At 36.1% G+C, this 15,589-nt stretch overlaps 1 long non-coding RNA gene across 1 annotated transcript in view; it reads left to right on the plus strand.

The window, feature by feature from the left end:
* The window catches only part of LOC147916271 (uncharacterized), a 51,445-nt gene extending 36,461 nt beyond the window's left edge, over positions 1-14,984 (plus strand). The window contains exons 2-3 of the long non-coding RNA XR_015553200.1: positions 6,891-7,011; positions 11,266-14,984. This is a non-coding gene — a long non-coding RNA (uncharacterized LOC147916271). The remainder of the gene's footprint in view (positions 1-6,890; positions 7,012-11,265) is intronic.
* Positions 14,985-15,589: the final 605 nt, after the last annotated feature.

Here is a 15,589-nt window from a genome sequence, read left to right on the forward strand (position 1 = left end):
TCATATTTTGGGAACATATATGTTTAGTGTTGTTCTGGTTTTTAGCAATGATTTTTAATGTCCAAATGCCCAGATATCTCTTTGGGATATGTGTTTAGAATCCTGAAGAGTAAATTTCTAGGTCACGGTGAACATGGAAATAAGACAACACCTGGAGCTGATGTCTGAGGAGGGTATCTTTAGGAAAATGGCATCATTGGCTCTGGCTGCTAACATGTTATTGTCACTTGTGATGCAAATGTTCTGGACAGAAGGACTTTCAGATCACATCCACAACAGAGTCTGGAGCAGAGAATAACAGGAGTACTGATTTATAACTGCCCAAGAGATTTAATTTGCTGTTATTTATTTATTTTTTTATGGACTCTTGGTATATTTCGTTATTCTGCATGGATATGGTCTGCTGACGGTCAAGGTTTGCTCTTCCTTCATAAATGAGTATAAAAAAATTACAAGCATTCACAATTGACATGGCCATTTCTACTTTTGTATCATTATACATTTAGAAATAAAAACAGTAAAATAAAATAACAAGAACAACAAGAACAAACAATAGACTGATGTCCCTGACAGCTGTTGCCAGGCATAGGGGTGGAATGAGAACCTACCTGATTGAATGAGGGTAATGTTAGATTGTTACTTTGAAATACTAAGAGAAGAGTTTTGGGGACGATTAGATAAATACTACAAAAAACTCTCTGGTTTCTAGAAACAGTTATCTCTTTATGTTATAGTACTTTGAAGCACTCTACATTAAATTTGTCATTGAAGAAGAGGAAGTTATTATAAACTACATATAAGTTTAAAATAACTGTAAATATAAGTACTAATGATACTATGAAACCAAAATGAAATAAAATAAGATTCTACGTATATGTATATATACATTTATATACATGCATACATTTTTTTCCCTTGTATTGCATCATCTTTTTGAAATTTTACCTTCTAAATCTTACTAAAGAACAGCCTATCTTTAGGTTGTGACTTATTCCTAACTCTGTAAAGTCACAAGTTATATTGGTTTTTAAAATAGAATACTCCCCTTTCTTCATAATCTTTTCACCTTAGCTAGCTAATACAATATACCAAAGAGTATAAATGCCCATGTTTCGATCCTAAAAATACTATTGCCTCAAGTGAACTCCAAGATATGCAGACATCTATGTCTTAGATCAAAGATGGAAATGTTGGCATTGACAGGCCTCACATGAAAGTATTTAAAACTTATCACAATTACATTTTAAAGTGTTCCTAACTCATTTAACACTTGGATTATAACCAATACTCTCTAAAAAAGTGTAGACAATATTGAAATCTACTTTGGTGCTCTGTACTGCTCTGAATTTGGGAAGCACTAATTTGACTATCACATGGCAAATTTGTAGGGTTACCCTTGTGAGCCACTTCATATGCCTTTTCATTTCCAATACAACAAATACTTATGTATCACACTTGATTCAGTGAAAGATCCAAATAAGATTTTTCAGGTTTTCAGCACGACTGACATCAACATAATAATGTGATGTTCTTTCTGTTTCACGTTCCCCCCTGTGGAAAGGATCAGAATTTAGCTGGACATCATGCATATGATGTATGAGAATACGATTTATTTTGCTCTGCACTTATTCTACCATGCTAAGTGTGGTTTTAAAAAATCGGTTGGTTTACTTATTAAACTCATTTATGCGAATTAAAATTGCATAGTGAAATAGAAAGAAAAAAACTGTTTGTAAAGATTTGAAATATTAAGCAAAAAGCTTTTAATCACAATAAAATTGTTCCTCTAACTTTTCAGTTCAAATATGAAAATGAGGGTTACCTGTGCTATGTATAGATGAAAAGTGTGCCGTTTCTGAGATCAGCTCCTGAATAGAGCATGAAAACTCAGACTCTGACTTTTCTACCAAAGCTGTCAATTGTGAAAGGAAAACAAAATCAGGCGAGAGTAAAATTAATCAATTATTTGGACAAGTGTTAAAAAAGAATTGTTTTCTCTCACTGAATTTTTTACATGGTTATAATAACAGGGTTCTTGATACAGCCTCAGTTTCTTATTTTTCAAAATATGCTACCGAGCATTATGGTTTCGGAAAAACCAGATTCTCATAGGAGGTCTAAATCCTCCATTACCAAATAGGATGTGGACAATCTGAGGAAGCAGAGCTATCTAGAGTGGTGCATTTCTAGAGAGGTGGGGTAGCAAGGGAGCAACGCTAGTTGACTGATGCACTGCTCATCCTTGATGTGGGACCCTAAATATGAGCTGAGGAATTTTATCAAATGCTCCACCTTTAAAGGATTTTCTTTCTTTCTAAGAAGACTTTTGAGAATCACATATTCACTTCCTTTTCATAAAAGCCTGGATAGGTTTAAGAATTATCTGTTCTTGCTTATGTTAGCTTTTTGCTTTTCGGAGCAAATTCCCTATGGCTAAGATATTAACCAGCACACTATGAGTGTGTGTGTGTGTGTGTGTGTATACTTACACACACACACACACACACACATATTTTTAATTACTCTTTTCTTCAAGTTCTAACAAATCAGAAGATTTAATTATTTACTTACATAGCTTTCTATTTCCCCAAATCTCACAAAATACCAACATCTACTTTGTTTTTGCAAACCTGATCTCTTTCATCTTAATCCATTTATAAAATGTCTGTTTTGATCAGACCTGCTGGAGAGGATCATATTCACACAAAGGACCCATTCTTTAAGTTCCAAGTGCTTTTTTACATGTTAGTAAATATCAGGCGATAGGAAATGAAATCAAAGTAGAGAAGCAGAAAGATGAAGTTTGGCTGGAAAGGTGTTTTGTCCTATTTATTTTAGCTGTATGGAAATTAAAATATGCCTTTGATTCATTTAGTGCTCCTTAATGTTTGGGCTGACTTATTAGAGGGTTTTCCCTTGTTCTCTCATTACACATGGCACACACACGCACACGCACACACACAAAATAGATGCTCAGTTACTATTTATGTATTATCATCTGCCAGGGTCTTTGAAATTTCTGTTTTGCATTGAAGACAAAGAATTCCTCTCTCTGACTGCTCATTGAGGGTTTCCTGACACAAGCACATAATTAACTCTTTACTGGCCTAACTAATTTCTGCATTTTAAAAAGTAGCCAGATATGACAAAAGTAGAGCACTCAGTCCACAGGGTGGCCATTAACTGCACTCCGTTACTGTATGTTCTCAATTCAGACCACAATTACTGTCAAGGAATTTCACTGGAAGCTCCTTCTTGTAGGCAAACAGGAATACTATTCATTAAAGAGCACTTTCAATAAAATACAATCTATATTTTTTAATGAATATTTGAGAAAGAAAATACAATCTTGAGTTCAGAAACCTGCAACATGGTTATTATTCTTTTAATAACATAGACTTTCTCATGTACATATACTGACAGAAGTAGGAGAAGGAGGCAGAAATGAGATGGCAGGCTTTAACTCAGAAGAAATGAAAAAGCCGAGCCACAGTAAACTAAGTCAATGTTAAATAAGGATTTCCTGGAACCACCTACAGCAGACACAGCTTCTATGGGTTTTATTGATGTCCCTGAGACAGCAGATTCTACTCAAATCTTTCAAGCCCAGTTAAATATGGGAACATGGGGCACTTTGGAGACTGAAGAAAACCAAGAGGCCCATCTAAAACGGTCCCTTGCTCCAAGAATTTGCCACTCCATGCCCAATTCTTCTTTCTCTTAATGTATTTTTAATTTTAGTGACTGCAATTTTCATATTTTTGGACTGTTGGTTCTGATAAAACACCTACTTGCAGTTTCTAGGAAATGATATCAGTAATGTTTAATACTCAAGAAAAATGTCTATAATTATTTCCCTCTAATGAACTCTAAATATGACTTTGGACTAAAAAACCAAAGACAAAAACAGGTGTGTGTGTGTGTCTGCATATACTTATGCACATATCCACAAACACACATATATCTGTAAGAAAAATGAGCTAGTGAATTTATTCAATGCAAGAGCAGTTTGTTCTGGGAGCACTCAACAGCAGTCCAGTTACATTGCCAATTGCTTCAAAGAGCAAAAGCACAAACAAGCGTGTTGGTAGAGATTGAGAGTGTTTCTTTGACAAGAAAATTCCAGGAATTCTGCTACTCAAACAAACCGTCCATTGAAAATCTAAATTGCGCTTCTAGAAAACAACTAAACTACAATTTTTGAAGGAGTTAAAATAGGTGGAAATAACCTATTAAAGTATAATAAACTGCTGAGGGAAAAAAATGCAACATCTTATTAAAAAAAAGGAAGATCAGTAATTTAGAGTCTCCTACAGAAGACAACTCTTTCATAAAGGCCTGAATTCACAGTGTTAAATAATTTAAAATTATAGCATGCAAATCCACACCCCCCCCAACTCCCCACAAAAGAAATCGAATGCCAGTTATCAAGATTGTCAACATCCCGGTGTTAATTTTGAATCATGTTTTAACTAATAAGATGATAGTTAATTTTGGAGTAAATTTACTGAAAATGAACATTTTTTTTTCTCCCTTTTATTTTGTTTGGTTGCCTATGGAGACCATGATTGGATCATACATTGATTGACCATTTGCAAATAGGAACATAGTACAAATACCTTTCAATATTTCCTAAAGCGGGTTGTTTCTCCTCCTGCCTATCATTGGCAAACGAAAAGGAAGAATTTAGAACTTCAGAGACAGCAGTTTGCCTGTGTGTGTCAGTCATGCATGGAGTGAAACGTGTTAACCTTTAAACAATTTGGGAGTGGATGCAGTTAATAGGTAGGACAGATAGTTACAAAGTCCTGATTAACTACAGAGCGAAGAGACATGTGGAAACTTGTCTGTGATGAAAGGGAAGAGACAGCAGCGATTATTTATCGTTCGAGAGACCAGGTCCCAGGGAACAGAATGAGGAAATTCTGAACAGCAACATTGCCCTCTTTCGGCAAAACAGTGCACAATGTGTTTACCTCTCTCGCAGGTGAAAGCGTTTCTTCAGGACACAAAAATTTTCCATATCAAGAAAAATGACACAATCCCAAACAAAACCAAACACACAGAGGGAGAGAGTTCACCTAGGTACCTATAAGCTAGACACAATTCGCATACAGAGTAAAGAAGCTTAAGTGATAGGCTCACAAAGAAGCCTTTAGACTCGGTTCTTCTGTGGTCCAGTCCCAGGGACAAATGATTTCTTTAACCCTTGTATTTATCCCCGACAGCTTCAAGCCATCTGCAATGTAATCAGAATCAGGTAGCACTCAGAATGTGAACAAATAAAACAGAAGCTCGCTCTTTTCGAGCCACCAGTGCTTAAATGTGTGGGGAGTCTGCAGGCTGCCTGAAGTCACTGAGTTGAGAGCTGTTTCCGGCAGGAAAGACAGCCCCTCGGTTTGTGCTTTGTGGCTCCAACGAAGCCTGCAATGAGTTAGGACAGTGAAGGAAATGGGCTTGATTACATCAAAAAGGAAAAGAAAACTGTCAAGAGGAGGCACAATGTTAAACTAATTACTTTTATTCGTGTCGTAGGTGCCAACGCCACTCTTTAAATAACACTAATTTCAGGCTCATCCTCCATTTCTAATTTCCTCTGTTTTTCAAGTTAGGGTTCTTTTCTGGCTAGATCCTTGTTATGGAATTTTTTAAAAAAGAATTTAGGAATATCTAGTACAAATGCAGATGTACTGAACTAGTTTAGAAACTTATTATATTTTTCTCTCCCTGACTATGCAATTAATCACCATTCCTGCTAGTCCTAAGTATATCACCTTTGCTAGCTTACAGGCTAAATATATTTGAAGAAAGGTGCCTGTTTTGTGAATGCTCAGAATTCTCTTAGGGACTGGACAAAGCAGGTTCCTCATCTTTCTTTCAACAGTTTGAGATAAAATTTACTTCATGAAAGGAGAGTGAGCATCATGTTCCATTCTTTTTCATTTAACTAATTCTCACAAATAAGATATCAGTGAGGAGCAGTGAGTTTCTGCAGGAGGAAATCTAATGGTAAAATTAATAATTACAGTCTGAAGTAGGAGAGGTAGCTCACATTTGTATTTGTGAACTTATTTTTCTTCTTTTTTTCATTCTTGTGATTTGGAATATCTGGATCGTTATGTACATGCTATCCTTATTGTGAAAGTCAGATTTGAAAGGAATTAGAGTTGAATGTTTAGACCACATTTCCCTCATGAGATTCATCTGCAAAAAATGTTTGACTCACTCAACATGGCTCTGCAGAAAAATTCTGAGAAAATATTTTGAGCTTTCTTGCAATCAATTTGGAAAGGTCAGTAAATTCTATTAGTGCTAAAAGTTTACAAATGGCTATCATATAATTCATCTTATTTTATATTTAAAAAAACCCAGTGAGGTAAGTAAGGATCTATTATTACCTCCTGTTGGCAGGTGAAGAATTGGGAGATCATAAAGTTAATGTGGCTAAGAGTCCAAAAAACCAGAGTTCTAATTTTTAATTTTTGTGCTCTTTTACTCATCCTCGTAGGTGAGATCATTTTAACGTATTTCCCTATCTGCTTTAAAAGAGAAGAGAGTGGAAAGGTAGGCCCCGAAGCCTCCTAATAGCATTTAAAACTTGAAACTATATAGAAAAACATTTTAGAAATGAAATGGAACTTGGGCCTTCCCGTTCATTCATATTTAGAAAGATCTAAAGCTGTGATATGATCTTAATAGAAGTATACTTCATAAGGAACCCATTCCATGAGGCAAAAACAAAGTTTTTTACTTTCTCAACTCCTTTTGCGACATCGGTATGCTTCCAAGTGACAAATAAAGCCATCCATTAACGTCCTTCTTCTGTCACAGTCAAATCGACATTTCTCTCTCCCACATCCAGTGACACCTCACCACATTGTATCTATCAGCCTCTGCAGGATTCATACCTGAAGCAAAGGAAACTAATCTTCCAGCGGCAGCATCTGAGGGGCACACAGGTGGCAAAAGCAATTGTGGAGATCTGCCAACACACACAAACAGCACTACCAGGTAAGTCTTGCTAGACACCATTGTCTTTAGACCATATTTTCAGTGAATTCCCCTGTGAACCTAAGGAATTTGCTTACTATTACCTGTAGGAGAATATGTCCTTGTGCAAATTTCTCCTAGCCAAAATATGCAAGCCCTTATTATGGTAAGAAAGAACCCGTTCTCTACAGTCATCCATGTCTTTCTGCATGAATGTGTTCTCTAACCTTTGAGGCCAGCAACATAATTTTGTGTGTGTGTGTATGGGGATGGGAGGGATGTCATTTCTTCCAGGATAAAACAAGAAAAAAAAATCAGTAAGGTTGCTGCTTTTTACCTATGGAAAGAGAAAGAAACAAATCTTTCCTGTCTCTATGAGTGCTGACATAGACACACACTATAGATTTAGAGTAACTTGTGTAGCCTTTTCATTTTCACATAGGAAATATAATTCAAGCAAGATTCAAGTGACATTTTCCAGCATGATGCTCAAGTTATAAATAATAATGGTTCCCAGTCTTTTTTTTTCTGGATCAAAATGAACCCAAAATGAGTCAAATAGGTATCGCTACTGTAATTTAATCAGTTGGTCAAATAGGAGTGCTTATTATACTAGTGGCAAAAATCTGAAAAAAATATTTTTTTTCACCTTTTAAAAAGATTTCTTCGTACATCTGGATCCTGGCTAGGAAAACAACAAGTATCAAGATATCGTTAACAGTTACTGTCACAGATTTCTTTCAAGGAATCACACAATGTCTTATTAATATTCTGTAAAAATCTTTCTAATTTTGTAGGACTGCCTTCCTTTCCTGATTTTTGAAATGTCTTCAGACATTTTATAAGTAGCCAAATGTTTTATATACACTATGTTTATTTTTTGTTGTAGTCCTTAAAATTGGCTGTTTTCACATCCTCTGTGTGGCTTCTCAGTATTTCTATTAGTATTAATTTGGTCTTCTGGTTTAAGTGACCAGTTTAAATAATGATTTATGCCAGGTGAAGGAAAAATGAACTTCCAAAAGTGAGCAGGTACTCGCTGCAACATTGTTTAGGCTGGAGAATAATTTCATTTATTTACATCCTAAGTTGCAGAATTTTTGATGCTTAATGGAACGGAGCTGCAGTGGTTTCCAAACAATGTATATAAGCAGTCCCCTCATTCAGTGTGGGTTATGTTCAGAAACTTCATTTGTAAGTCACTTGTGTGGAACTCAGCATGCATTTTCCTGCAGCAATAATATCCTAATGGTGATTAGGAGCTTAGGCCAACCTCCCCCTGACATTCAATGTAGTTGAAACATTGTTTTAGATTTTCAGAGAAAATCTATAAAAATTATGGATGTTTTCATACTAATAATCAAACAACACAGGAAAATAATAAAATTGAAAAGGACTATTTTGGCAATGCTGGTGCTTGAGGAAAACAGGTTTAATTAGAGGAGGATGAGGATGTAGGTGGAGACTGTTGTGGAAATTCTGAAGGGGACTCCTGGGCCCACTCAAGGGCTCTAGCGGTGCCCGGTGCTGGCTTGTGATAGTGTCTAATTTCACTTCACAATTGGAGACTCTCCTTCGCTCTTTATTACAGGTGTATCATGAATGCTTATGAGCCATAATTGAGGCCATTGTTTCTCTGTGCTCACGCATGGAAGGAATTGCTAAGGGGGAAAAGGATTATTCTAAGGTAACTGTGCAGGAGATAGAAGAGGGAGAAAGGGAGTATTGTGTTTGGGAGGGAAAAACAGCATCAACGGCAATGACCACAACCACCGCCAAGGTTTCCTGAGGGGAAATAAACGGTTATAAATGGTTGTGAGAGGGAAAGATGAGCAGGCAGCACGTCCGGTCTGTGAAGGGAAGAGGTGTGTGGTTCAGACACATTCCCCCCCCGGACAGTGGATTTTCTCTAGAAAAAGCTAGGGAAAGGAAAGGTTAAGGTGGCTGGGTGTGTATAGGCTGAGTAAGGGATTCTTTCTTTGTCAGATACCCACAAATGTGGAAATGTCTACTTTTTGTCTACTTTTTTTTAGGGAGTTATATTGTGAATGGAATGAGCTCCCTATGCTTGTCATGCTCTGTTTTAAAAATTTGTGAGCTCAATTACATATGTATGTATGAAACTGAGCTCACAAATTGTCTGAAAATGCATATGTATCTATTTACTCAAACTATTTACTTTTTTACTGTCTCTGAGCTCACTATTGAATTAGGCAGCAACAAATTAAGCATAATTAGATTAAGAAAACTTGTTTTTTTCCCATCCTAACTTCTCTGTGCACATCAAAGAATTTGTTACCCCATGGGATTTCAAAAAGGGCCCTAGTTGCACATTCTTTCAGAACTTACTTTTTATAAATTTTGAAAAATAATACATTGTAAAATGTTGAAAGCCAAATTACTTTGTAAGTAGTTTGTAAGCTGTGTGTGTGTGTGTGTATAAAAACAAAACTGAACCTTGCAATGATATATGCATTTGAACAGAATTCTTAGCTGTAGATATACAAAGGGAATATCCTCATTTTATTCCATTTCATTCATTGACCACTTTTGAAATATTGAAAATAAATAAAATAATTCCCTATTAAAAATATTGAAAAACTTTGATGGCATGCTATGTAAAATGTAATATGAGTAAAGTTCTCCCAAGAAGCTTGCAAAATGGTTTCTATATAAATCCCACGAGTCAGATGAGAGGACTAAGCCTCAGAGATGTTACATAATTTGTCCAAGATTCCACATATGTTGCCTGGTGGAGAGATTCAAACACAAATCTGCTTTATTCAAAATCCACTGCTCCTTACAATAATGTTAAATATGCTTTAAAATGGACTCTAATGCAGAGAGTACTTAGGATTAAAAAAAAACCACAAATTTTCTTATTTAATATAGTTATGCTTACTTTGTTGTTGCCTAGTTCAATAGTGAGCTCCGAGTGCTGTGACAACAAAGTACACAGTTCCATCCCCCATGGTCTGATTGGTGATTTTGCTCCTATTGTGATGAGACGTCCTCTAGCTGATTCAGAAAATCAGTGCCCTCGGTCAGAAGGAGTTCAAGTGAGGGAGCTCAGGTAGATTTTTTACACAATCATTACCACTACTGAAAAAACTTCAAATTATTGTTATGTATGGCCAGTTTTACCTTTCCACAGAAAAAAAGACAATGTTTTTGTTAGCTTAGAGATATTGTTGATCAATGGAGTTACATTTTACTGAATAGTCACCAAGGTTGTATTTAACGTTTGCTTTCTTTCATTACTGGCTTTAAGTCATATTAATCAACTTCCAGTTTACAGTGACCTGCTAGACACACATGTTTCCTCTGGTTCTTCCCAGGACCCTCCTTCTGCCTGAATAAATGCATACAAGTACAAAAAGAAATAATCTCTTAATGGAGAAGAGATTTTTGAGAGTTGAGTCGGAAATAAACAAGAGATTTCAACAAATTTCTGAAAGATAGAAAGCAGACGAGCATGGCTGAATGGATGAGAGGGGAAAGCTGCAGCCTGGAACACAGTACAACAGAGCTACAGAGAAGTTTGAAGCAGTTTTCTCTCCATGAAATTATTGGGAAAACGTGGGCCCAAAGTTAGTGCTCAATGGAGAGGGCTGGTCTGAGATTCAGAGATGAAAACAGAGGAATAAGTTAAAAACCTTTACAAAGGCCAAATGCACCTATGGCTCCATAGGTAAGCAACATTTACCTCCAGGTAGAAAACAGATAAGTCTTCTCTAAAGAAATGGCCTAAAATGTCTGTTGAAAACTAAGATTTTGGGGCACTGATGCTCTTCTCATTCCTGAACTCAAGGGATTCAGAAATGAGTCAGGTCTCTATCTGAGATAACCTGCCCTGCCCCACACAGAACTGGCAATTGGAATTCTCACTCAGAGGTGAGACTTACGGAAAAATAATCCTATGGATCTTATGACTCAGGTAACCCATACTAGCTACCAATTTCTTCAATCTTATACACAAAGCATCTCTAGGAAGGTGCATACTAGTAATACTAAAGAGAAAGACTGAGGGAAACAAACAGAAAAATGAATACAGGAAGAAACAGATTATTCAGGAAACAGCAAGGGATTTAATATACACTGATGCAGGGCTACTCAAAGTGTGCTCCAAAGCCTGGCTGTCAGTACACAACTATTTGTTACTGTTCCTAGAGATGTAAGAAGCTTGTGTCAGAATCTAAACCAGCCATGGCATTAAGCACAATCTTGAATTAGCTGCTTGCTTTTCTTAACTTTTTTTTCTTTTGTTTTTTACAGTAAGACTTGCTCCATGAAGACAGAAGAGCACTCATTTACATTGTGATGCAAGACTGGGATCTTGAATAGCACATCTAACATCCTCAAAGAGATTTGAGAAAATATGGCACCTAGGAAACAAGTACAAAACCCAAGACATTATAAAAAGAAGATGGAGAAAAAGAACAAGGATATTTTGATTAGCAATTATAAAAAGTTGAAATATTTGAAGATAACCTGAAAGACTTTCCAAAAAAGAAAAAGAAAGGCAAAGAGACAGAAATTATAGAAAATAAATAAGAAAGAAGCCAGCAACCCAGGAGGTCCAACATTCCACTAATTAGTGTTCAGAAAAAAGAGAACAGTAAAAGAAGACAGAAGGAAACTATCAAAGATAATATAGAAGAGAATTTTCCAATGATGATAAAGGATAAGTTTTCCGATTAAAAGCATATCTGATTGTCTAGTGCAATGAATTTAAAAAATCCAATCCACACCTGAACACTTAACTTTGAAATTTTCAGGAAATAAATAGAAGATCTTAAAATTTTCCAGAGTAAAAAACAGAAGGAATATGAGTTATACAAGTGGATTCTAGGATATTACAATGTTCTTAATGTTCTGAATATACCAAGGAAAATATACATAGATATACGTATACATATATATTCAATATACAGTTTTATAATCAATTAACTTTTCATTACATGAGGACAGTATAAAGACATTGTCATACCTACAAGAACTCAGAAAGTTTACTTCACCTGCATCCCTTTAAAATGATGTTACTTAAAGATATACTGCAACAAAGCAAAGGTGCCTTCTAAGAATGAGGAACAAATGAGATCAATCCAGGAGCATGTAATTTAATTCAATAGAGAAGAGAAGAGAGGTTTGAGAATGACAATTGTACACAACCCCATTAATAACCAATCAAGACTGGAGCCAGAGGATAGAAGGTTCTGGAAGGAAGTTTCATGGAAAAAGGGGGACTTGATAAATTAGATAGTATTATTAGAACTCAAAAAAATTGTGGCTACAAAAAAGACAAATAGTATTTTTTAAAGAAGGAAATAAATTCTAGGAAGAAAATATTTTCAAGAAAATCATGATGAGACAACTGAAAATATGATCATTTAAATCCATAATTGTAGCACAAGAAAAGAGAATCCATTTTTGTTGTTGTTGTTGTTCTTATTATTGAAATTAGGAACGTTTTTCATCAAGTCATCCAGAGGTAGTAACAGTTGAGCAAGAGAGAAGAAAACATATTTCTAGCATACTTATTGGCTCAGCAGTGAAAAATCTTTACATAGCCATAAAAGTGTAATGCTTAACACTATTTTCCAATTCGTAGAGTCAATCCATGGCCAGAGTTTGGAGGACAGTTTTGCATGTAGAGCAGAATGCAAATGTTACCAATATTAGCAAGGTAAAAATGCAAGAGTAATAGACAGATGGTAGGATATGGAAGGTGGGAAAAACAATAGAGGAAGAGCTGGAGGAACCAATGTCTTTATCTGACAAAGGGAGGGACAAAGTAATATTATTGAAAGTGATGCATCAGACTTCACACCAAGGCAGTATAAGTTCATGTTTTGAAATATCCCCTTCTATTCAAATCTTATAGTTGTTCTTGACAATATGATTCCATGATCTGCTCCCATAAACCCCTCTGAAACGGTATAGTTTCCCTGGACTTCAGGGATGTTGAGAGCGATCTAATCATCAAGTTACTACAATCACTCCTATCCTGAACTGTGGTAGGCAGAATAATACACTCCCCCGAAAGATGTCCATGTCCTAATTCCAGAATCTGCTAATATGCTACCTTATGGATCAAAATGTAATTTGCAAATGTGATTAAGTTAAGAATATTGAGATAGGAATATTATCTTGGATTATCCCATGGTCCTAGTGTAATCACAAGAGGGATTCCCTTATAGGAGGGAAGCAGGAAGTTTAGAGTCAGAGGGAGAGATTTGAAGATGCTACCCTGCAGGCTTTTGAAGATGGATGGAAGGGCCAAGAAATTCAGGAGGCCCTTAGAAGCTGGAAGAGCCAAGGAACTAAATTCTCCATTAGGGCCTCCAGAAGGAACACAGACCCATTTTGGATTTCTGATCTCCAGAACTGTAACATAATAAATTTGTGTGGTTTTATGACACTTAGTTTGTGGTACAGCATCAGTTGGAAACTAATACACAAAGTAATTTACACAGCCCATTAAGAGAATGGATTCCTACTGTTTCTCTGTCCAAGGTTACTTTCAAGCATTATGGTCAAAATGCGGTAGAGGCCAGATGATATAGATGTGCAACCACATGATGTTGATCCGCTCAGAATTTCTGAGTAGTGTTTCAATCCTAGCCACACATTTGAAGCATCTGAGGTGCTTTAAAAAATATCATATGCCCAGGCCCTACAGTAGAACAATTAAATCAGAATCTCTGAAAGTGTGGCCTGGGCATTAATATCTTAGAGTTGGAAACCATTGGTCTACATTGACTCAAGAACGTCATTGGGAAACACAAGAGACGGTACTGTACACAGAACCTCTAAAACATGCAGGACAGTATAAGACCTTATTAATAGCCCACATTTTCCTCTTGTTCACCCCATGCTCTGCCTCTATATGATGTTTCTCCACCTGTAATTGCTATATGCTTTCCTCTCTATAATATAATTACCAAAAAATAGGAATCATTTTGTCAAGACATACAGGAATGCTGCCTGGGCAATTCTGAAACCTTTTCTCAACTTGATCAACTCAGACTGAGATCTTCTCTCTCCTCACTCTTTATGTCAGAAAAATGAAAAATATTCTACTAGTTCTGCCAGCTTCTCTTCTCCGTCTCTTAGATCCTATTAATGTGTCCTTTGTTTTAACATGCCCTAAATTTGTTAATTCATTTCATGTCTACTACCTCCACTGCATACTATCCTGCTGTCTATACAACTTATTCTCATTCTGAAAGTCTCCTCTGTCTAATTATGTACAGAAAGAGATAAAATTAAAAAGACGGTCACATTCAAAAGCTAAGTAAACCTCACTGTCAATCTGAACCAGAAGAGAAATATAAAGCAGTAAGTAGGGCAGAGGCTGCTGAGTAGTGGGTCTGTTAGTTGAGGAATGAGGTTCAAGGACGAAGGGTCTAGAGGAAAGGTCATGCTTGAAATCAGAGCCTAGAATAGGGCATCCCTAACCTAGAAAGTAAGCTGAATAGAATTGTAACAGGTCACTGACTGAGAGTAAGGCCTGTGTAAATTGAACGGAATTTCTAAGAAAAAGGAGAAAGAGACTCAACCTTGCATCTGATGCCTGGGTCAAGTCTCCCACTAGTTCAAGTATCTGAATTTGAAATATTCTTATTACTCTGCAGCATGAGAGTAGCATACTCCAACACAGATCATATTCTGACTTGACGGCCCCAGGCAGGGAGCAATGTATAATCAACTGCAAAACTTCAGACAGAAATAAACGAAGGGAGAGATGGAGAGATAGAACGAGCAAGAGAGAACAAATTCTCAATCAAGAAAGCCTATAAATTATTATTAAAAACTAATGCCAAAAAGGACAGCCAACAAAATCAAAATCAATTACTGCAATATGAATTTAATGCAGACAAAATGAAAATAATAAACTAATTTGAAAAATATTTTACAAACATATTTAGCATCTCAAAGAGGTAAAAAGATTGAATTGTATCTACTAAAATAAAAAACAAACCCTAAGAAATTCTGAAACAAAAAAAATCATTAATTAATTAACACAATTATTAAAAAATTTAAAAATCAACACTAGACAGATAGGAAAGAACAAATGAAAAATGCTGGAAATTAATTTAAAAATTGGAATTAAAAACATCAAGAGAAGGATGAGAGATAGAGATGACAGAATTCATGATTCAGAAGATAACACCAGGGACTTAATCTAGATTGCAACACAGAGTGACTAAAAGTTTAAAAAATATTAAAGAGCAGTTAAACAAACAAACAAACATAAGAACAGAATGAGAAGTTCCAAGGTATGTCCAATAGTAAATCCAGAAGTAGAAAATAGAGCAAATGATTAGGAAGAAATACTGAAGATAATGTGATGAGTCTGTTCAAGAATTGGAAAAAAATCATGTACATAGGTCCCAAGCAAGAGAGAAATAAATCTCTATCTAGATATATTGTGATAAAACTGAAGAACATCTGTTATAAAAAGAAAATCTTGGGCCGGCCCCGTGGCTTAGCGGTTAAGTGCGTGCACTCCGCTGCTGGCGGCCCGGGTTCGGATCCCGGGCGTGCACCGACGCACCGCTTCTCCGGCCATGCTGAGGCCGCGTCCCACATACAG

This window comes from Ceratotherium simum, chromosome 9 (genome assembly GCF_057802395.1).
Source record: "Ceratotherium simum simum isolate JZ-2026a chromosome 9, ASM5780239v1, whole genome shotgun sequence".
Taxonomy (NCBI): Eukaryota; Metazoa; Chordata; class Mammalia; order Perissodactyla; family Rhinocerotidae; genus Ceratotherium; species Ceratotherium simum.